The sequence below is a fragment of the Miniopterus schreibersii genome (assembly GCF_964146895.1).
Source record: "Miniopterus schreibersii genome assembly, chromosome: 5".
NCBI lineage: Eukaryota > Metazoa > Chordata > Mammalia > Chiroptera > Miniopteridae > Miniopterus > Miniopterus schreibersii.
This window is the reverse complement of record NC_138106.1, coordinates 9,680,649-9,705,397: the sequence shown is the minus strand read 5'-3', so window position 1 is coordinate 9,705,397 and position 24,749 is coordinate 9,680,649.

Sequence of the window (24,749 nt, the reverse complement as noted above, 5' to 3'; positions counted from 1 at the left end):
TAAATTAACTAGAAGATCCTATTCCCAGAGAAATTCAGTCAACTGTGGTTTCATAACAACAAGAATACCTTAAAAATATTTATAAAGCTTTCTTCTGAGAAAGTTACTGAATTTTCATCAATGTCACCTAAGTTAGTCTTCTAGGATTCCTAGTTGAGAAATGTTTTATCATTACTATTTTACAAATAAAGGAGATGAGCAGTTCAGCGTCATCACAGGGTACTTTGGTGGAAAACTAAACATAATTCCTACGTGTTCACAGACATTTAATTTGGATTAATTAATTTATAAATGCATATTATAATTTAAGTCATTTTTATAACTTTTTAAAGAGTCCCAAGAATGTAGAATGCATTTATACTGTCATTAAATGCATTATTTAATACCATATTAACTAACATATAAAGATAGGAACAATCAATTAAAAAACTATTGCATGAGAACTACTAGAGTATAATTCTGCACACTTATCTAAGGTTAACGCTTCTCTTAATCTTTAATAAACTTTATTTTAGAAAGTACCTCAAATATCTAGTCTTCATACTTCTTTCAAGGGTATTCTTAATTTTAATCTCAGATGTAATATGATTTTATGAACAAACACTAGATTCTTTGTCCATGAGACTATCCTGCTCTTATTTAATCCCATTTAAATTCCTTGCAAAATATTGAACTGATGTCTTTGCATGTTTTTGTTTTTCTTTTAAACAGAACAGAGCACAAGACCTTTTGGAAGCCACAGTGCTTATTTAGCAGCAGTACTGAGATGAGAAGTAATCTTTTTAAATGTTTTACCGAAGATTTTTTCTTACTGGGAACTGCATGATATTATGCAATTCTCTTTAAATCTCTACCTTTCTTTCTGCAAAGGACAGAGTGATTCGTTTTTACTGACATAAGTGTTTCTCCTGTGCTTCCTCCAGCCTGCTCATCGAGTGTGTTAACGTACATTCTGCGCTTTCCAACACTCACTCACGGGTTCACGTCAGTCTCCTGAAGCAAGAGGCTCTCCTCCCTTGGTCAGCTCCGGGGGGTAATGGTGGAGAAAGAAAAGGAATTTTAAATGCTCAATGAAAAAACAAAAAGACCATGTTTTTAGGCTCTACTTTGTAATAGATCACAATCACGGAGGCCCTTAGAGCTAGAAAGATTTCTAGTATAGAGATCTGTACAATTCTGCTGATACAGTTCTAGTGATAGGTACCTCACTGACAATTTCACTTACAAATTTAAATAATTTAGTCAATATCTGACTTCTTATAATTACCCAGATTAAGTCCAATGGGCCTACATCAAGTAATTTTAATTCTATTTTCTCATGAGAATCACTTAAGGACAAGACTCATTAGCTATAGTAAATATGCTGTTTTCTGCCCACATCCCCTCTTGAGCTTCCTTTGCTTCCTTCACTCCTTGTAGCCTTTGGTGAGACCATCTTGGTGGCATGTGGTTGGGGTGACCAGAGAGTACACTGTGTCCCCAGTACAGCTATGATTCCAAGGGCTGACATGTGGACAAAGTGGAACTCTCCTTGGTCTTTGGAAACTAAAGCTAAGTGAGTCAAGATCTCCCATTTTTTGCTTATAATAACCTGAGTTATTTCTGAGCCTTCACTAACCATGAACGACTTGTTACTATTCTTTGTCTATATCATACTTTTCCTTTTTCCGTTCCCTCTGTTACAGCTTTTTTTTCCATTCTCAGTGTCTTTACCATGTAAGCATTCTTTCTTTCAGTGCAGTGCACTTTTTTGTCACTGATTTCTTTTTCTTAAAATGAATTTTTCAGAAATGAGCAAAAATGTGCTCCATGCCCAGCGCAGAATAGTGTGCAGGGCCACTCTCCTCCTTCTGGGCACTGTCTTTCTGGTAATAAAGCCGAGTGGGCCTTGCTTTATGGCTCTTTACCACCTAATTTGTTTACACTGAGTTGGTGATTAATGCCTGGGGCGCCCTCACCGACCATCAGAGGGATGAAAGCGGGGAAGGTGGGCTCTTCAAGCCCTTGGATGCCTTCCAGTGAGCTGCCCCCAGGCAGGGGTCATTACCCCTCTTACACAACCTGTTCTCTGCAATTCTTCCCCTTCCAGGCTCTGGTAACCTGTCCCTGCCTTTGAGTCTAGGCTTGGTAACAGCTTCACTGTGCTAGCCAAGCTTCCTTTGATGTTTTCCTATACTTAGTTTATACTTCTGTTTACTGTTGTTGTAAAAAACTTTCTTAAAATGATCCTAATTTGAGTGTCATTTGTTTCTTATCTCAAGCATGGCGAGTAAGTTAAAAACAAATATGAGTCCTTTACCTGACCAATAGACACCTCTTTACAGGGTGGCATTGATCTTTCCCTCTAAAGATAAAAAACAAAATAATGCATTGAATCTTAAGCCAAGTACTTTATTAAACTGTCTTACAGATACCTTCTGATTCAGTAGAGAGAACTTGGACTTTTATAATCAGGTAGAATTTGGTTAAAAACCTTATTTTACTACATTAAGTTTGTTTCTTGGATCTAGGAATCTCAGCATTCTCTTTTGTACCACAGGGATAGTAATGTATTTTTCTAAAGGTGGTTGTAACACTTAAAGAGGTTACACATTTAAAGAGCCGTATAGAGAAACTGAAGATCAGTAGATAGTCTATCATTTATTCCTCTTTGACTTTTATATATTTTACAATGGATTCTAGCAGCTGGGCACTAAAAGAAAAGAGGATCTGTATTTGTTTGTTAGTCTTGAGATTACATGGCCCCACATCTAGTTTAAGTACCTCCCAGAGTTTAGGACATTAAGTCTTGCACATTTAGAAAATGTTCTGGACTGGAGTTGTGGAGTCCTGGAGTCTAATCTCTTATCTGATGATAGTTATGTGACTATCTTTCCTTATTTATAAAAATAAAAATGTAGAATAGTTAACTCTGACGGTATTTTCCAGAGCTAACATTCTTGTATAGAATATATGATTCATCTACATGGTTTATATATATGTTGGGGTTGAATTCACTAAATATCTCTTAGTTTGAATATCAGGAGTTGAAAAGCTAGAAAATATTTATACTTTAGTAATTACCAAAAAGGAAATGCTTATAGAAATTATTTTTTCTGTAATTTTATTTTCATAAAAGCTTGCTATTTAAGCCCATTTGCCTCAACCTTCTCACCATCAAATTGATTTGCTACCTACTATCAGAACTCCCAGGTGCCAGGCAGGTCTCTATCCTTTAGCAGAAGCTTTGAGTCCAGATGAGTTACATTTTAATCGAATTGGAAACTAGCAGAAGTGCTATAAAGTGATTGGCTGACTTTAATAAAATACCATTACTAAAATACTATTTAATAAAATAATGTATTATTATTATCAATATAATAAAATGGTATTATATAATGGTAGTATTATTACATAATAATATGCTAAAATATTCAAATAAAATAATGCTTTATTACAAAAATAATAAAATAGTATTTAATAAATATTAAATATACTAGTTAATATAGTATAGAGGTAAATTATATATTATAAATAAAAGGTAACTTTTGATATGAATGATATCTTTTCATAGTTGTATTTCATCAGCAGAGTGCAACTGTGTTAATAGCTATGTGCTCTTTTCTTAATATCTAATAATACCCAAGCATGTGTAGTTGAAGATGAAAAGTAGGAAATAATTTTACATACATATAAACAGAAATGACTATGACCATTTGCTCACAATAAAAGTAATCCCACTACCCCTTTGTTTTATTGATTCATATCAAACACTGAATATTTGTATTTTAATGGGAAGGGAAGGAATGATCTAAGTTAAACAAGGCTGAGAGGTATGACCCAAAGACTTAGGTTCAACTACACTTCTTAAAAAACACTTCTCCACTTGAAAAGGAAGTGCTTCTAGACTGTTTTGTTAGAAGGTTCTTATCTTATTTCAGGAGGAGTATGTGTGTGTGAGTGTGTGTCTGTGTGTGCACATGATGTGAAAAAAATTTTAATATGCCAGGCGATAGTGAAAATACTAATGGTAAAAAAGAGTTCCATTTGCTAGATATATTGATTAGCAAGCTTTAAAGGATGTTTGACATTTTAAAAAAAAACACAACCCTCCTAATTCTGCCATTCAGAGATAAGTATTTTTATTTACTTTTAATATTTTTCTTCTGAAGGTATTTCTATTCATGTTAATAGCATTTTTTAGACTTGAGAATTACAGTCAAGTGGTGTAAATACTTTTAAGTTTCTAAACATGGATTGGTAAATTCTATATTGCTGAAGCTGTTTGATAAGGTTAGACCAATTTATATTCCAAACAGCAGCACAAGGAGCGCTGCTCACACTATGCTCGCTCACATTGTTGAATCAGTCTAACTGCAGCCCTCTTCACAGGTACAGAAGCAAAATCCTTGGGAGATGGCCAGACAACTTGAAGGCAAGGACCCTGTTTTGTTTAGAAACACCTCTGTTTAATGTTTGCCCAGTTAACTTTAATCCAGACCCACCACCTAAGCTTAGCCCCCCATACAATTGAGAATCAACGTCGAGAGCTAATGTCGATCACCTTAAAGGGACCTTAATGTGGCAGGAAGAGGCTTCATATATTTAATACAGATTTTTTTTTAACAAGCTGAAGGGAAGCGATGCATATTTAGAGAGAGATGAAGGAGAGGATGAGAGATGTTTGTACATTTCAAAGGAGCCCATTCCAGCTGGGGGCCCATTTGTCTCAGGATTACTTGTAACAAAGAAGAGAATCTTGCCTCTAGGACATTATTTCAAGTGTATTCAAAATTTCATGCAAAAGTAGTCATCCACAGCTGGTTTCTCTGCAGCTTGCTTGATTTGAACAGATCGTCCCAGAAATGTTCTTAGCAGTGGATGGCTGCCCGCATCACAAATCCCTGATTGTCAGTCCCCGGGGAGCGGACAGGGTGGAATGCGGATGAGAGGATCTCAACCCTTCCTCCGGCCCTGGAGAGGCCTCTTTCCAGGGCCGCGTTCGCCTGCCTCCTGCAAGGCAAGTTCTCTGCTCTAGGGGACATCAACCCAGAAAGGCTAAAAACCCTGCCCATGTGCGTTTAAGACCACATTTTACTGATACGCAAAAAAATTATGCTTCTGACCTTTAACCATGCTTTTAAAAATTCTCTATTTTAATTCTTTTAATTCATTAAGAACAGTTCCAGGCCATCAGGTCCATGACTACCCAGACCCACAGTGAACTCCTTTCTGGTGTTAATTATCTCTATCGTCATTTATTGCTTCCTATTTCTTTGTTGTTGTTGTAAACATGCTTTGAACCCTAAGAAAATGATAATTATGTCGAGGTTAGGGCTGTATATTTTATTTCAGTCTATTTCCTTAGGTGCCTTGGACAAAGTAGGTTCCATCCTTATGTCCTGAGTACTTGCTAACAATTCTCAAAATACAGAACATACCAAATGTTTAGCTTGTTGGAAGAGTAATTTAACATAATCATGTTGAATGTTTATGGTCTGGTCTGGGAGTGATATTTCCTCCCATTAATTCCCATATGTAGACTACTTAAACTAGAAATAGTTTTTATTGGACAAAAAGAAAAAGGAAAACCACATTGAATCTTACTACTAGTCATCATGGGCCTTAATTTTAGTGATTCCAGACAGAGAAAATGAAGTTTAACGAATAAACCATAAGTAAACATTATATATACCTTTAAGAAAACAAATTTTGAACCTTTTAAAAGAAGAATATTTATTAGAGAGAGCCAATTAAGTGAACTGAGGCGAAAACCCCTCAAGGTTTTAATAATGGGAGATAATTTGCAGTCTTTGGAGTATTTATCGACACCTCTATAAAATTCCTTTCTGAGTAGGACATCCATACACAGAAGGACTAAAGTGGGTTATGGTTGTGAGTATGTGAAACACAGTTTATTCTTGTATTATTATTTATTAATTGTTGCATTATTTTCCGTATGAACAACTGTAAACCTACTTTGCCCCACCGTCTATATCTCAGAGTGGTCAAGATAGTTCTGGCTTGTGCCTGACATCCTGAAAGGTTATGAATGGCCTTCTTTTGCCCCTTTTCATATCCATCATGTCACAAACGGGATAATAAATTTTATGATCAATGCATAACTGATATCTTAGTCAAGGTTCTTGCTTTCAAAGCATGGAAAAACACAAACCAGCTCAATAAAAAGGAGTATTCCAAGATTAGATAGTTATATAATTTGTTAGTTTTGAAACACATATCATGTAGTGGACTGTTTGAAATATACTGCCAGCTTTATTATAGTAAAAGTAAAAAATATATATTTCTAGTCAGGTTCTAAACTAGTTCAATGTGTGCAGACTTTCAAAATAGAATTTGAGGATGTCTGTTATTTGCACTTTGTTGATGCAAAGTAAATTACAATGTGGTATATTGTAAAGAGTTTTTAAAAGAATGTTTGACTTCTTTCCTTGAATTGAAAAAAATTCTTTAGAGGGAACATTTTGATCTGATTAAAGCTATTCAAATTGAGAAGAAATAAATGACTTCATCGCAGAATGATGGGATATGTGCAGAGTGACTTGAAGTCTCAAGAGGTGATGAACTTGTGTGTTAATTTTTTTTTAACAGTGTTATTAACAAGCAAGTGGCTTTTTGGTGCAAGAGCGTGGTTTCCAAAAGGTAAGTCAAAATTCATCCCATATTTTCAAAAGCATGCCCATTTAAGAAATTCAGTCTCACAATGCAAGCTCATGTCAGTCAATCTCTAGTTTCTAGATTCCAAAGATGTTAGAAGAACAATCAGTCCTTCAACCTTCAAGTTTCAGCTGAAGAAGAAATCAGTTGTTGGAATGAACAGAAGCCATCACAAATAGCATGACGTTCTGGGACAACTCATTCCTCTCAAATGTAATCTGTTTTTTTCTGCCTTATTGAAGAGAGAGCATTTGATGGTCAATACCTAAATTGTTTAAAAATGTTTATCATAAAGTTTGAAAATAATATAAGTGCATATGAAAAAAGGAGCATATATTTTGAGTCCTGGGAGGTAGGTGGAGCTTATACCAGGAAGTGAGCAGGAGTACATTGCAGTTGCCTTTGTGGTCACTGGCCACTGTTGTTCGTTGTCAGTATATTTATGGCGCAGGCAGTCTGGAGATAGAAAGAACTCCCTTAGATGGTAAGAGACGAAGGTGAGGAATGAGATTTGAGGGTATTAGAGGTGGAGACTCATGTATATTGTGAGTCATGAGAGATCAAACAAACAATATCCATGTGACAAAATGTCAGTCACTTCTGTGGTTCTGGAAGACGGGCCTTAGATTTCACTGTTATTACTAGCAATACGTTGACTCAGTCTCCCATTCTCATCGCTAACTGTGCCCATTGGCTGGAAACTCATTATCACTTTGTATTTATTTATGCATTCTAAGTACTCAATACTTTTGGCTCATTGAAAATCAAAATCAAAAATTGGTCTTGAAAATGATGTTGTAAATGGAGGAAGAGACTGCTATTGAGAGAGAGAACAAATCAGCTAAAACCTGTGGGTAGTTCATGCTTAGAACCTCATTGAACTAATCAAGGGTAAAAAAAAATCTTTGCGACAATGGGGAAATTTGAAAATGGAGTAAGTACTATATTCAGGAATTCTTTTAATTTGCTCTTGCTTAATAATAGCACTGAAATTATGTAAAGTCTGGATTTCTTGGAAAAGAATACCAAAGTCTGTATAACAAAATATATTCTGGGGAAAATGTGGAACATGAGAAACATAATTTCAAAGTGTTGGTCATTGTTGAAGATTAATTATGGGGATTTTATAATCTGGATTGGTAAACCAACATTATATTTCAAGTCCCTTACCAAGATGAATCTGAAATGTTTCTGATTGCTGAGACCCAGAGATGAGCAAGGCGCTCGGGGGGGGGGGATGAGGGAGAGAGCCCCCTTGTCACATTTCAGGACTTGCTGTAAAGCAGCGTGAACGCACTCACTTAAGTGCTTGTTGTTCACAACCATTTTCCAGGTTCTCCCATAGGCGCTGAGCCCACAGCGATGGGGACGATGAACTGAAGGGGCTCGGAGGCCAAGGGCAGGCCCCGCCTACGCTGGTGCTTGATATGTGACTGGTTGGGGAAAGATACTTATTAGGGAAGATGCCGGGCAATCAACTGTCCCCAAGAAAATAAGATTCGATCCCTATACGACTTGCACACGCACATGCACCCTTAAAGCGCAGATTGGGTGCCCCGGCAGGTGTGGCTCAGTTGGCTGAGCATCGCCCCATGCCCCGAGAGGTCACTGGTTGGATTGGGTCAGCGCTCACGCGGGGTTGTGAGCTTGATCCCCAGTAGGGGATGTGCGGGAGGCAGCCAACCCATGTTTCTCTCTCTCCCTCTCCCTTCCTCTCTCTCTAAAAAGTCAATAAAAACATATTTTAAAAAACACACAAAAAGTGCTAAGCATGAAAGGAAATGTTTATCAATTTGAGTAGACAAAAATTAAGAATTTCTGCTCATCAAAGCATACTATAAAGAGACACAAATAGATGCTCACACAGAGATACAATCAAGAAAGAAGTTTTTAAATTCTATAACTCTTACAAATCAATAAGAAATAAGCTAAACAACCCTTAAAATGGGCAAAAAGGTAAAAAAGGGCATTGTGCTAAAGAGGAAGCATAAAATGTGAATAATTGTAGGAAAAGTTGATTGACATCTTATGCCACTGGTGAGTGTGATTTGGCATAATCACTTTGACAAAAACATTTTTGCACCGTCTTATACATTTGAGATGTTCGTTGTCTATGACGCAGCAATTTCACTGTTCAGTATATTTCCTAGCAAAGCTCGTGTTCACAATGTACCAGGAGTGTTCTGATAATATATTGCTACATAATAAAGTACCTACAGTAACTTTATGGTTTAAAACAACTTTCACTTTCTTACACACTTAATACTCTGGGTCAGGAATCACTCAGGGCTCATTTCAGTGATTCTTTTGTTCCAAGTACCATCACTGAAGTCACTCAGTGGCATCCACTGGTGACTGGCCAGGTCTGGAGTTTTCAAAATAAATGATGTTCCCTCTTGTCTTCTATATTTGTTACACAGGGCTCTGTGTAACAAATGAATGTGTGTGCATAGTTAATTATCTTGTATAATGGTTTTTTTAAATGCACTTTCAGAATTACAACCATGAGAATATTAGAGCTAGAATAGTGGGATCGAAAATGTTGAGAGAAAACATGTTTGGAACATATACTCTGAGCACAGCAAACAGGAACTATGGGCAAAACGTCCCAATGTGAATTCAAGCAACTCACAAAATTCACAGAAAAAAAGGTTTCCCAATAAAAAAGGCAAAAAATAATATTATAGTAATATTAAATCTATACAACTTTGGTTTGGAATAGAGAATCTTACACATTGAATCTCACTAAATCAGCCTTATACAGTAGTTTAATTAAATAGTGATACACATTTTGCCTCTAAAATTTTTGGACTCTCATCTAAAATCAGATAATAAATTTGTAGCAATGTTTATAAATATTTTTAGAGACACACACGCACACACACACACACAGGGAGGTTCAGAGTTTTGTTCAAAAACTTTCCTATTGCAGTCAAAACTATTCCTTGGCAAGTTACTACCCATGTGCATACATATTTACGACAAGTTTATATTTCTTATAAGACAGTCACACATACCGTGACATATATTTTATAGATCCAGATGCTGTAGGGACAATATGCTACAATTGTTCAAAATTTGAAAAGGTCTGAAAGATTTAAAAGCAAATATGAACTTGGTTGTGATTAAATAAATAGACTTAAGTCCAAAAGTGTATTTCAATTCCCTTATTTCTTAATACAAGATGGAAGAGGCAGATGGATACTTTCACATCAGGACAATTTCAACCAGAGTGATCTTAACTGGACAGTTAAATATCATAAATAAAATTAGACTTAAAAACCAAATGGAACTAAATGTCCTGCCAGAAACAGCAAAAATATATCTCAGGGTAATAAACTATAATATCTTTAGAAATTTTCCAGGGAAATAGATATCTTAATTCTCTCAGCAGGTAATTCTATATTATACTGTAGGATTTCTTTTTAATATGAAAGTCATAGTCGGCAACTGCTAAGGAGCTGAGTTTTTTGAGCCAGGCACGTCCAGTAAGCATGTTGTTGTTTCCGTTTGTTGTCTTGGTCTTATGAAGATAGCATGGGAGAAAGAAATTAGAAAACGGATGCTGATGACCAAACGCATTATAAAGTTCAGTTCACTTCAAGATAGCAAAGTGTCTTCAGGCTCTTCTTCAAAGTCAAGAATCTACTCCTGTAATTATCACTAACCTTTCAAAACAAGGGCTATTGATCTCTGTCAAGACCACCGTAGACTTTAGATTGAACACTTGTTATAGAGCAGCGATGACTAAATGCTGCCCGCAAAAATACAGGTATACTGTGCTGGGGCTCAGGAAGCTTTAATTTCCAGTCAAGTTCGGAAACCACTGCCTTGGAAGACACAGAATAGAAGAACTTCTCCCCCATCGCTGCTCTTTAGGATCTTCTATAAAAGCAGGAGATAGTTGCCGTAGGAGTGGCACCAAGAAGTATCATATTAGAATCACCAGGTTGCCTGTCTGTCCAGCATTGTCCTGTCCTGCCTTAATTTTACTTTATGCCACTCCACAGTCACTATGGTTGTGACGGACAATGCATGAGTGTAGGAACCATTCATAGAAAAAGAATAAAAAAACCTACAAATATAGAGAACTCATTTCCTGCTAGATGCTTATTGCTTTACATCATATGACTGAAACTTGCCACCACTCCCCCACTAAGGGCGCATCACCTTCTTTATGCACATTGTCACCAATGAGGAAGGACATCCCCTGGAGAACAGCGAGACATTCCAACCAGGCCATGCAGCGCAAGTTCAGGTGCAGGTCCTTTGAAGGAATGGAGGAGGTAGAATCCCCTTAGGGTCTTTTACCCGTTGTCCCCTGAAATATGGGTACACTGGTAAACCATTGCAGAACCTCATTTCTTAGCTGCAGTAGGAGGGAGGAGACAGCTATGTCCCTTCTGATAAATCTAGAAATCTGAAATTGTGATCAACAGCTTGAGGGGTTATTATTATATCATAGACTAATTTCCATCAGATGCTTTTCCACTTCTAGGAAGTGTATTGTCCTTGTTTTGTGAACTTTGTGATTCCGTTGTCATGAATTTACCACATGGGTTGAACTGTGAAAATGCTAGGCCTAAATTTAGTATCCTATCAGTGTTCTTATCTTATGGCTTATTTTAAGAAAGGAAAGGTCATCATGTTTTGAAGAAAATCTAGAACACAAATAAGTTTTTAAAGATAACTAAAGATCACAAAGTTGTTCAATCTATGAAACTAGCTGTTGCCTTCATTTTCTTCTTTTCTAAATGTGATTTTTTAAATGAGATGTTTCATAAATAATACTCAGAATTAGAAGCCAATCTCTACATGTAAATGTACAACCAGGTGGAGGGAAGATGACTTCATCTGCAGTCAGCCATTTCTGACCGGCTCTAGCAGTAACTGCAATCAAGGCGTTTTTGTGAAAGAAAAGTGTCGATGCCCTTATTGGCTCTGTTTTTGTCATTCATTCATTCAAAAGTGTCTCGTTTGTACCTACCTTGTGCTGGAAATTTAAAATTGAACAAGTGGCTCCTGAGTTATTTGGAGTAAGATTAGGGATCAGCTTTACAGCCTCTAGACTAGACACTCAGCAAGGGCCTTGAGAAAGACGGGTCTCGTTTACTGCAGGTTCTGTCTCACCTATGGCAGTGTCTGGCCTGCAGTCATGGCTCTTCCAACATTTGTTGAATGAATAGGCAATTACAGGGACTTTTCCTGGAATGGTGTTTTTTTCCTGTTCATCCTGTACATTTCTATACGTTCCACAGCCTTCACCAATTCCCAAGTAAATGGTATGTTACTGTCCCCATCTGAATGAGTTTAATAAGGTGTCACTGAAAAGTATCCTTGAAGGCAGATTACAATGCTCTTTCTTTTACAATGTGGAAATCACACACACACACACACACACACACACACACAGAGAGAGAAAGATACTGAGAAGCGCTGGACCTCTTCAGATGATCACAAGCAGCAGACATTGCGAAATACCTGAACAGTGTGCTTTCCCCAGGGGAGGTGAGCACATCATAAGATGCAGATGTGTTCTTGGTTGTTCCTTTGGTTTTTCACATGTGCATAGAATACATGTGCATTGAATAAAATAAAGATAAATGTGCTCTTTATAATGAAGACATCTGGCCTTGCGGGAAGTTAGATGGCTATGTGATACCTTAGAAAATGCCTAAAAGGGCCCAGCGGGGCGTGGCTCAGTGGTTGAGCATCGACCTAGGACCCAGGAAATTGCGGTTCTATTCCCAGTCAGGGCACATGCCCAGGCTGCGGGCTCGATTCCCCCACTGGGGATCGTGCAGGAGGCAGGTGATCAATAATGACTCTCTTATCATTGATGTTTCTATCTCTCTCTCTCCCTCTCCCTTCCTCTCTCTGAAATCAATAAAGATATATTTTTTAAAAAAGAAAATGTCCAAAAGGAACTTGAACTCAGCATTAAATTCAATACTAAAACCTCTTGATCTTAAACTCTAACTTAAGTTACCATTTGAGTTAACATGCAAGTGATAATCATATGCCTAAGCTTTCTCAAGACCCCTAATCTTGGGAAGAACCAGTCCCATGTCCTGCAAGTACCTATGTAAGCAGTTTTGTTTCACAGAAGCCTGGGCCCAAAGGGAAACAGCCAACATCTACTGAGCACTTTGTGTATTTCAGGCACTAGGCAAGGGGCTTTACTTAGGTCAGCGACTTCCCTCTCAACATGAGGCTACAAATAAGAGGAAAACTAGTAATAGTATAGATTTTAAAAAGCAATATTTTATTCTTTATTATTACCTGCTATTGACATTTCCCATCTACCAGCCTAGGAAAAGGTGTAACAAAAACAATTTCCCTAATTGTGGAATTAGGTACACTCTTACATAAAGAGTTTGTCTGGTTAACAGTGATTACTACCACCGCTTTTTTTTTTTTTTTGGCCTGAATCCCTATGATAAGAGATGCCATGAGAATCAAAAGAGTGAATCCACATAACACCTTTAGAAAAATACCTGACATATAATATATAACAAACTGTCACTATGCATTAGTTGTGATTATTATTGTTACCCTTTTCCCTCATCTCACCATACTCTCTGAGAAGCCACCAGGTATTTATGACTCCTCCCTGTGGCTTATGCACTAATTCTAACCATTTTTCACTGTCACTGTCAGAGACATGATGTCCCTGTTACCTACCCTACCATTCTGCTTTGGCCTACAATTGCCACCTGATGTTTCACTATGCTGCAGATTTCTCCTCCAAGATAGCACACATACCACTATTATCACTCTTACCTTTTTTAATTTATTTTTTTATTTTAAATTTATCTTTATTGTTGAAAGTAATACACATGTCCCCTTTTTTACCCATTGATCCCCTCCACCCTGCAACCCTTCCCCCAGGCCTTTACCACACTATTGTCTGTGTCCATGAGTTATGCATGTATGCATATAAGTTCTTAGGCTAATCTCTCCCCACCCAACACCCCCACCCCACCCCACCCCCCCGCCTTCCCTCTGAGATTCCTCAGTCTGTTCCATGCTTCTACGTCTCTGGATCTATTTTGTTCATTGTTTTATTTTGTTCATTAGATTCCACATATGAGTGAGATCATGTGGTACTTGCCTTTCTCTGACAGGCTTATTTCACTTAGCATAATACTCTCCAGGTCCCACCATGCTGTCTCAAAGGGTAAGGGAACCTTCATTTTTACAGCTGCATAGTATTTCATGGTGTAAATGTCCGAGAAGATGCTTCATGTGATTTCAGTCTTCTTGAACTTGTAGAGACTTGTTTTGCGTCCTAGCATGTGGTCTGTCTTTGAGAATGTCTCAAGTGCACTTGAGGAGAATGCATATTCCGCAGCTTTGGGGTGAAATGTTCTGTAAATATCAATTAAATCCATCTGATCGAGTGTGTTATTTAGAATCACTGTTTCCTTGTTGATTTTTTGTCTGGAAAATCTATCCAGTAAAGTCGGTGGGGTGTTAAAATCCCCTACTGTGACTGTATTGCTATTGATCTTGCCTTTAAACCCACCTCAGAACCAAAGACTCACACAGGCTGAAGAAAAAAAACAAAAAAAGAAGAAGAAAAAAAAAACCTCATCTTTTTAAAATGGCTTTGGAAATATAATCTTCCTAAAAAACTTCTTCTACTTCTGCCACTTTTTGAATTAAAGTCACAGTGTAGGTTGGCATTCAAGACGTTCTACTGTCTAGAATACACTGTTGATTTTACCAACAGGAAGCCTCCAGATGAACTGGATTATAATTATCTTTTCAGATACAATTTGAATATATGTATTTCTCAGGATTAGGGAAATGATCATTTTCTCAGAAAACTCTCCTTTAAATCAAATGACACATCACTGTCAAGAACTTCTTGATTCTCCCAAGTGAGTACCTTCCTCCATGAACCGCCTTAATCTATGTGCTTTTTTTAAACATGTATCTTATGTTTCTTTGTATTGAAGATGTTTACATATCTCTTTCTATCAATGTTATAAACATTCTGATATGCATAGGGCATTTAAAAATATATGTGGATATAACAAATGAATGAATAAAAAATATATTTATGGCTTACAAAATAATTCCACAATGAATGTCTTTTAATACTGCCAAAATAATTGAATAAGAAAGGTAGAAACAGCAATTACATGGATATTTTATATGCATAATACAAATAATATTTTAAAATAAAGGTATATTTGATATCACAAATACATAAATTAAGCCATGACCAATTTAAGAAAATTCTATTTCAAGTTTTTAAAATTCAATATCAATTCCTTTCACTCTTTAAAAGTCAGATTTATCTGAAAAAATGCACATGAAGCATAGAAAGCTCTCCTCCTTAGTACAGGGGAAGCAAGGAAGAAATAACTTTTGTTCTGGTGAAAGACTTAACGAGGGAAAAAACAGAGGATGGAAAGCCCTAATCTGACTTTCAAACAAAAAAGTTCTTTGAAAATAATGAAGTAAGTGATTTCCTTCCCTCTCTTGGCAAAGCCATTTCAATCTCTAAGAATTTCCTCTTTACCCCTTGACCTTTCAAGTGAGGTCATCACTAAAGGAAATGTCATATTTCAAGAGTAACTTCTGACTTGAGAGATCTTAGAGAGTTGCAGAGTATAGACCTTGTTAGATCCGGTTCTTATGAAGGGGAAGAGTAATCAAGAGCATTTGTCAGTGAAATCACTTGTCAATGAATTTCAAAGTGCACGGGTGTTTCATGAACGTGCCGCCATGCTGTGTAGAACTGGACTCTAGGTAATTCTAACATTTTAAAATATTTCCTAATTGTTTGTCTTGAAATGACACCTTAGAGACTGAGGTTCTATCAATTTAGACTCTTAAGGTTGTAAAAGCAAAATAAAAGTTGAGCTAAAAAAAAAACCTGTCAAAAATATGTCAGTACTATTCATTTCATTTATGCTGCTAGGTGGGTACTTGAAATATTGGGGGAATTACTTTGTAAACTATATGATTGTCTAACCACTATGCTGTATCCCCAGAGCTAATATAAAATTATATTGAATGTCAACTGTAATTTAAAAATAAAGTAAAAAAATACTATTTACTACATGGCTTCTTCAAATTCAAATAAGACGCTAATTTTCTATAAATCTACTTATGTGTGTAAAATTATTTGAAAATTTTAGAAAAATATATATCTATCTATATATCTATCTTAAGATTATTAATAGTGATCTTATAAAAATAGCTATAATGTTAAAATTTCTATTAAGTTACCTTTACATTTTTATTATTTGCATTTGATTTATGGTGTCCAAAGCTTAATTAAGGCAAGAACTTAGTGAAACATATTTACCTCATAAAACATAAAAAATCAGCTAAGTGTATAAATAAATGATGATATAAGATACTCTTTTCATGAAAATATTAGTTTCAAAGATTTTAAATCAAGAAACTGAGTTGAGGGAATAATTATTTTTTAGTGCATCAGCTTTCTCTTTTCAGATCTGTTATAAACATTTTTGTTACATGATTGGTTTATATTTAAAAGTAACAGATATTAGTGTAGTCATAAATAATTTTGAAACCATCTTAGGTTAAGTTCTCTCAGAGGACTCTGAGCTGAGCATTCAGGAGCAAGTGATTTAATAAGGAAATTCTTCCAGGAAAAACCTGTAAGGAAGTGTAGGAGACAGGATAGGAAAAGGGAGGAAGTCAAGCAAGGCTATGATCTCAGGTGACGTACAGACTTGGCCGCATCCCATGCGAGCTCTAGAGTAAATTACACAGTATGTTCCATCTGGAGTCAGGGGAGTTGAATTGTTGTATCTCGCTAGTCATTTATTAGCTATGGGCCACGTTTTTTAACCTAAACTATCCACATAGACAACTCAGTTATGATAAGACAAGTGCATTCCTCTTGCCATTGCCCGCCTTTGGCTGCAAAGCACATAGAACTCAAGGCATGAGCACACAGTTCCCACAAAGGAGATCGAGGGAATTTCAGATGAGGCTCCAATATTATCCACTCTAGGAAGTGTATTCAATTTTAATTTGCAATACTAAGAATGTCTAATAATATCATTGTAGACTGCCAGCCACCCACCCCAAATCCACTCACGACCCCCAGCACCACTTCTAGTTCTCTGACACCTTGCAGACAAAATATGCTATTATTAAAATTTTCCTTTACACTGTTCAATTCCAGACCTCAATGGTTGAACTGGGATTGTTTGGGGCCAACCTTATAAATGGTATTTTATTTGACAGTGATTGGTTTAGACATTGCCAAGGCACTTAATCCTGTTTAATGAGATTTCAGGGAAAAGATGTTCAGATGTTCACCCTAATGAGAAAAACTGTACAAAAGGAAATGTTCTTCATCACCAAATGTCACTATGGCTGCATGCAATGCTGGGAAATACTAAGGTCATCTTGCCATCTTGAGTGGCAACAAAAGGTACAGTCAGAGGGTGAGAAGAAAAGGGTGGGAAGCCACTGAAGTTTGTATGGGATTTCTGGGCCACTGTAACTTCCCAATATCCAGATTTCTAAATATGTAAGATAATAAAATTAAAGAATTGTCACTTGAGATTTTTGTTAATTGTGACAAAAACATATTAATTAATGTAATAATAGCTGTCAAACTATTTGCGTTGATAGATAGATAGTATGTAAAGCTTGCAATGCACCAGATATATTTCTAAGTATCTGACATATATTATTCATTTAGCAATGTAACTATCGATGGGGGAAAACACACCCCACAGCTGCTAATAAATATCATGATTGGCAAACATAATCAATGTCCTTGAATCTTGTTGAAAATGTTCAAGCCCCATTGTGTTGCTCACTGAAATTACTATATGTTCCCATCGCTAAAACACTACCAAAACCACAGTGAAGAAACAACAGACTTTGTCCTTGGTTTTTATTTAAGAAATGTAAGTAGCATCTTAGTAAAGTCATGAAAAAAATATTTCTTCATGATTTGCTTAACAATAGTTCTTTATAAAAATGTTTTATAATTTATAAATATACTTAGTATACTATGCTAACATTGATATGCCATATTTCATTCTCTGTGTTCTTCCAGGTAATATTAGCTGAACAACACCCAAGAAAGTTTTCCACACACATACTATATATCTATATATATCATGTTAAGTTCTGTATAGCTCCCTTTTTTTATTGTGTTCACCATTACGTAAGATACATCAACTCGTAAGCTATAGTATTTAATTTAGGAAGGACATCATCTTCAAAATGCGACAGAATAGTTCAGCTTGGTTCAGCTCACCTGAGCAATTAATTAAATGAAAATCTTTGATGAGTCGCTGCTACTAGATTTTAATGAATAAACTATTCAACATCTTATACTTACCTGCTATCAGACTTCCATATTTCTCTTTACTAACATCCTAGGGTAATTAAGACTACAGTTGAAATATGAGAAGTTCTGGGGCAAACTTCACGAGTAGCCATGTGACCACCTCTCTGTGCCTCTTACACGCTACCCAGCACACGTAAGGAAGAAGAGCAGTCAGGGGTGTGTAGTTTCATCAGAGGCAGGGGCAGGGCAGGAGAGTAAGGGCAACTCCATGAAACCCACGGGTTTCTGTTCTGGTCTCCTTCAGTCACATGGCCTCGACAAGATGAGTTCATCCTTCTGAGATTTAAAGCCAAGGCATTTTCACTGGTAACTGATATTTATCTCCTTGACTTGATAAGACTTTAAGGATGAATATGAATGAGTATGATTTTCTGACACTCATGGTGCATATGCTCAATAAATATTTGTTCCCTCCTCTTCTTACAGTTGTGATTCAGATTCAGAAACCATATTATGTGATGTTAAGTTCTTGAAGGGAGACCGTTTCTGCTTAAAGGTCTGAATTTTAGCCTCATACAGTAGCTAAAATTTTAATTTATGCTGATTTTTTAAAACTGTGTTGATGTATTTTATGCCACAAGTGTATTTGAATTTTTAAAGAGAAATTGTTAATATGAATGTTAATCCAAGAAATTCAAGGGCTGAGTGGGAATAGTCTAAGAAAAGGATTTTTCCCAAAATAATGAGGCCTAGCCTTCTATGCTGAGCATTTTCATATAAAGGAGATATAAAGTGTGAGTAGGATACGAGGCAGGGCAAGTGAAGATGAGGATTTGAGAGTGAGGGCCAAATATTCAAAAATATTGTTCAAAATAAAATAATAATAATAACAGTTAACATATATAAATTTCTGTACTTTTCAAATAATACAAGACTGGTGTCCTTTTCTAATGTACCAATTCCAGTCCAGGATTTGGGGAGTAAGGGATGAAAGTAGGAAATGCATAATACACATGAAAATAGACAGGTAACACTGAGGAGCAGAATGAGAAATTAACTTGAAAGGTAAGGATGAGACTTCAGATATTGGTATCAATCTGTTAAAGTTTTCACCTCTGGGTCTCCGGGAATAACCAACTCTTCTCTAGTTTTGTATTTTGATGGAAAATTTGAAGAAACATTTGCCTAGGCCAAGCTTATTATCTGATCTAATTACCACAATTATAGAAGGTATGGATGAAGAATCTAAGGCTTAGGTGGTGAAAATAAATTTTCCAAGATTCTGATACCTACAATTTACAGAGTGGGGACTCTACTGACCTAGAATTAAACTTTGTTTTCCCCAAATGCTGTACTTCATTAAGTAAACACATTTTTAGACAAAAGTGACAAGTCATTTGAGCATTGAAAATTAGAAAAGGCCACAATTACACACACACACACACACACACACACACACACAACATGGTAAAGGGAGGGGGAGCCATTCAGGCATTTGAAATCATCCTGGTAAGAAATTATTAGGGCCTGGATAAGTGTAAAATTATATCTCTTTGCTACCCAAGGCTGTATTCATCTTGAAAGTATCACTTTTTAAAAATGATGAAGGGAGTACCTCAGTGTTTATTAAGAGCTTACAAGATATATGTGAATAAGTCACATGGCTGCTTCCAGATATAATTCATGACAGGGAAAAGATGTAGGGAGACAATTAAGCCAATACTTTTAGCTTTCATATACTTTTAAATGTACGAAGCACTCAATTTACTGTGATATAATTAGTGGTGAAAGTAATGCCATCAAGCATTAGTGGAGGCTTTTAGCTAGAATCATGTAAAGCTGTTGGATAGAGTTTAAAGGATCAGAATGTTGGAGGATTATTTAAAAATGGAAAATGCCCAGTTGCTTTTGTGAGAGATTTTTAAATTAAAGCATCACACAATAGGTAGAATAGAAAAGAAAGCTAATTAATCTAAACTATTTTATAGTTGCACGGCCTTGTAATAATCTTCCATGGAGTTCATGACCACAGGATTACTAGACCTTGAGAAGTATTTGGAAAAGAGGTCAAGGTGGGAGCAAAAGCAGCCATGTGCAACTCAATGGGCCTGCTGGGCATGCCTGAGCCAGATCTCCACTCCTGGTCCAGGTTTAGAAATAGGTAGAAAATAAGGTGCTGCGTACACATATCTATGTTAAAAATAGGTTCTATGAATATATGTATGTACGTGTATGTTATAAGAATATGAAATAATGTGTCCTAATCCATAAGAGAGGGTAGTTTGATAGCACACTTCAAAAGCCTTAAAATATTCACACTATTTAATCTAATATTTCTATTACTACCAATTTATATTAAAAGCACTATCAGAAAGAAATGTGAATATTTACTAATGTACTATTTATTGCAGTATTATAAATAATAGAAAAATATTCCAATAACCCAATGGTCTTATTTTTCTTTTTTAATTGAAGTATAATTGACATATTATATTAGTTGTAGGTATACAACATGATTCAATATTTGTATATATTGCAAAATAATTACCACTGTAAGTTTAGTTAACTATAGTCACCATGCATAGTTATCAATTTTTTTTCTTGTGATGAGAACTTTTAAGATCTACTCTCTTAGCAACTTTCAAACATCCTACACAGTATTATTAACTATGATCACCATGTTGTACATTACATCCCCATGACTTATTTATTTTATAATTAACTGCAAGCTTGTACCTTTTCACCATTTTCAACCATTTTGGCCACCTCTATTTCTTGCCTCTGGCAACCACCTATCTACAATAATTTTAATTTTCAATAGTAGAGAAATGGTTAAATAAATGATGCAATATTCATAAAAATAGAATGTGTGCAGAGATGAAAACTCATGCATTAAAAGGGTATTTAATGACACAGGTGTAGAATAACAACACAATATTTAAAATAATTGCATGCACCAATTGATAATATATTTGTTCATATAATTTATATGAATATATATGTATATATATAGAAAAACTAGTAAGAAATACACCAAAATATTTAGCTTATATTCTCTTAATGCTGGAGTTATATACACTTTCTTTGTTGATGCTATCAGAATTTGGCCAATTATAAAATAAAATCCTTTGTGTATTATACTAAAAATATTGTTTCTAAATATGAACATTTGGGAAAAACAGGGTCATGTTAGAAATGAATTCAAACAAGTATTATAAACATAGGAGAGTACATTTTGATGCAGCCTAAAATTAAGTTCTTAAAGTTCATTAACTGAGGGAAATCAGAAAGCTCATTACATTTCCTTAAGCTGCAAAGTATGTAACTCTGAGTCTCTTTTCCTACTGTGCATTTATTAAAATATTTTCTTTGATGTTCTCCTGTAATATGTCAATTTTCTTTTAATAAATGTGGGTATCCACGGACACATTTTCATATATTGGCACATGATATTTGTTATTCGAAGGCTGAAATAAACACAGAGCCCAAGCCCAGCCCAAGCAGGTAATTTGAGTCCCACATGGTGGCTCCAACCTCCCATTCCTGAGAATCTTTTGGAATGATTTCCTTCTGCAGTGTTAAGATTGTGCACAATTCACTATAACCTTACCAACACCAGAAATTATCTTTGGCTTCATGCAATTCATCCTTATATCATATATATTCTAAAATATATAAATTATTGGTTCAACTTATTAATGTAAATATATATCAAAACACATAGTTGTTTACTCATGTAGCTTATAGTGTAAGGATGCTACACTGACAGTTAATATTTATTTTATTTTGTTGAACTTAGTTTGGCTTAGGACCTTATACTATTAGGAAAAATAAATACAGATATAGAATTTATAAGTAAAGCAGTAAGTTTATTGATTACTTAATAGTATTATTTATATATACAATTTATAACATTTATACATGAATTGATACCTATTCATGATATTTTATATCATGCTGTGCATATGAAGTAAAAGTCAAGGTGCTTTTTCAATTAAATCTATGAGATGAAAATCTGTATTACTCTTGGCTTTGAGGCCATTATTAAATAAAATAAGCACTTGAACATAAGCACTGAGCTTCAATAGTCAATCCGATCACTGGAGGCTACATACACGGCAAGGATATGCTGGACAGCGGGGTGATTCAGGTCCCAGGTGGAAGGAGCAGGATGGCACAAGATTTCATCACACTACTCAGAATGGCATGCAATTTAACTCTTATGAATAGTTTATTCTGGAATTTTTCACTTACTATTTCCAAACCACAACCGACCATGGGTAACTAAAACCATGGAAAGTGGATGGACAAGGGAGAACTACGGTGTATGCTAATGGGAAAGTCATACCCTTAGGATGCTCTGATGGTTTCTACTCTCTCTGAGGCAAGAACAGAAGCCATTTGCATGGAGGAGAGTGAAAGGAAAAAGCCTGACGTGGAGAGTCTAAAGAGTGGATAAGTTTGGAAATAGTTAGTGTGTAGTGTAGGCGGGCATATTATCTAGGGTAACAGTGTGCTAAGAATAATTGGCAACCCTCGACCTTTATTCAGAGGCATGCTATAAACAAAATATTTTAATGGAGGTTGTTTTCCATTCCCGGGGAACACAGGGAGCTCACATTAATAACGAGTGTTGTATTTTTGAGATTCTAGGAGGACCCTTGGTTGAGTAGTTAAAATAGAGAGAAATCTCACCATTAGCTAAAGCTTGTTAATAGGAGATAGGATTTATACTTGAATATTCTTGATATAGGTTGATAAGTGAATTGTGCTCCCCTTCTCCCCCAAAATTAAAAGAAACTGTGTTTATGAGTGAAAGTGAAGCGGGAATTAAAGTGAAGCGGGAATTAAACCATACAGAAAATATAATATCATCTGGGAAATTAAAGATATCCTAAGCTGATGTGTATGTGAGGGAAGTGATAGGAATTAGAAGTAAGAGAGGGGTGTCAGCAGTCTGGATAAAGGGGCCTGCAATCATAGCAGTTGGAGCAAAGATTGGGCCAGAGCTTTGGAGTTCTATTTCTGTCTCATGACTTGGAGAGGGTAAATGTTGCCTTGAGAGGATAATTGCCCTCCCACATTATGGAAATGTCAGCAAGAGGCCAAGCTGCCCCATCTTACTGAGTAAAATCAGAACAGCAGAAGGCACTGATGTTGAAAGGAGCTGATATAAACCATACTAGACTGATTGGCTCCCCTTGTGTGTTTTCTCCTACCGATCCCCTCACTCTTTGCATCTCAAGGAAAATGGAAAAAAGGGAAGGAGACCTCCTCTTTTCTCAGGGCAAGCCCAGGAAGCTGACCGGAGACTTTGAAATCTGTAGGTGGAACATGCTCTCTGGAACACCATTTAGAAAAGAGCAAGGGAAACAGAATTAGGTAGAAAAGTAAAATGAACTGCATTGTAATGCTACAGCAAGGTCAGCCAGCCTCACAGGAAATTCTAGAGCTGGGGTGGCCCTTCAGAGATATCTCTAATTGAGACCAGGGAGCCAGGACTTGGAACTCTGCTGTGACCAGTCATTAGGTGCCATCACTAGGGATGGAGGAAGAAGTGGGGTAGCACCCTTAGGATGATGGCAATTTCTGGAAATGGATGCAGGCTGCATGGCAAGTAGCTGGGAGATTATGTGCTACAGCACTGAGGGGGAACACGAGAAGCATCCCATAATAACTATCACACTTCCTTCAAGGCTACTCCTTTCAAAGAAATTCAAGGTTAGTATTTGACCAAAATAGTTGCCTTGTGATGAGGCGATAAAAGAACTGTTCTTAAGGGATGAACTTCCACCCTGGGGATACTGAGTTCCTGGTGTTCTCTGTCTGTCTCTCTCTCCCTTTCTCTAAATTTATCCTAGGCATACAAATGAGAGCTAGGCTTCCAATCTTTCCCAATACACATTAACAGAGAAACTAATACCCACAGGAGATATGAACTCAAAGGTGACATTGACTAGAGGATGGTCAGCAAACTCTTTCTGTAAGGGGCCGATAATAAGCATTTTACAACTAGCAAGCCATACAGGCTGTTTCAATTGTTCAACTCTGCTGATGTGCATAAAATCAGCCACCAACAATACATAAACAAATAGATTTTGCTGTGTTCCACTGAAACTTTACTTATAACTGCAGGTGGGGGCCCGATTTTGGCCTATGAGCCATCATTTGCCAATTCCTGAACTAGACACCTGAAAAATATAATTACTATAAAACAAAGAAAACAAAATCATAAATCACACACCATCAAATGCAAAAATACTGGAACAGATGGTCCAAATTTTTTCTATAAGATATATTAGTCTCCAGAGATAATGAAAAATATTGGCAATATGAATCAAGAGCAAGGACTTACAAGTAAAAGTTGACATATTTTATATGAGTTAAATAGGAGTTTAAGTGGAGGTGGGCAAAAGGGGAAAAGGGGGACACCTGCAACAATGTCAACATTAAACATTTTTAATAATGATAAAACAGAAAGAATACACAGGAAAGAAAGACTCAATAGATGAAATAACTAGAAGGCTGAACACAGACAAAGAATAAAGTAGTGCACTGGAATATAAGACAGTGCATTCCCCCCTAAAGACAGAGAGAACACAAAGAGAAAGAAATTACCCAAAGAACGCCTAAAAGATGTTTCAGATGGTAGTAGACATGCTGATATCTTGGTGACAGTACCAGAAAGTGATGGGGAAAACAAAATCACTGAAAAGAATACAATGTTTGGAAAAAAATAATACCCAATTTCCTGGAGCTAAAGGAAAAAGAAATATTTCAGGTTGCAAGT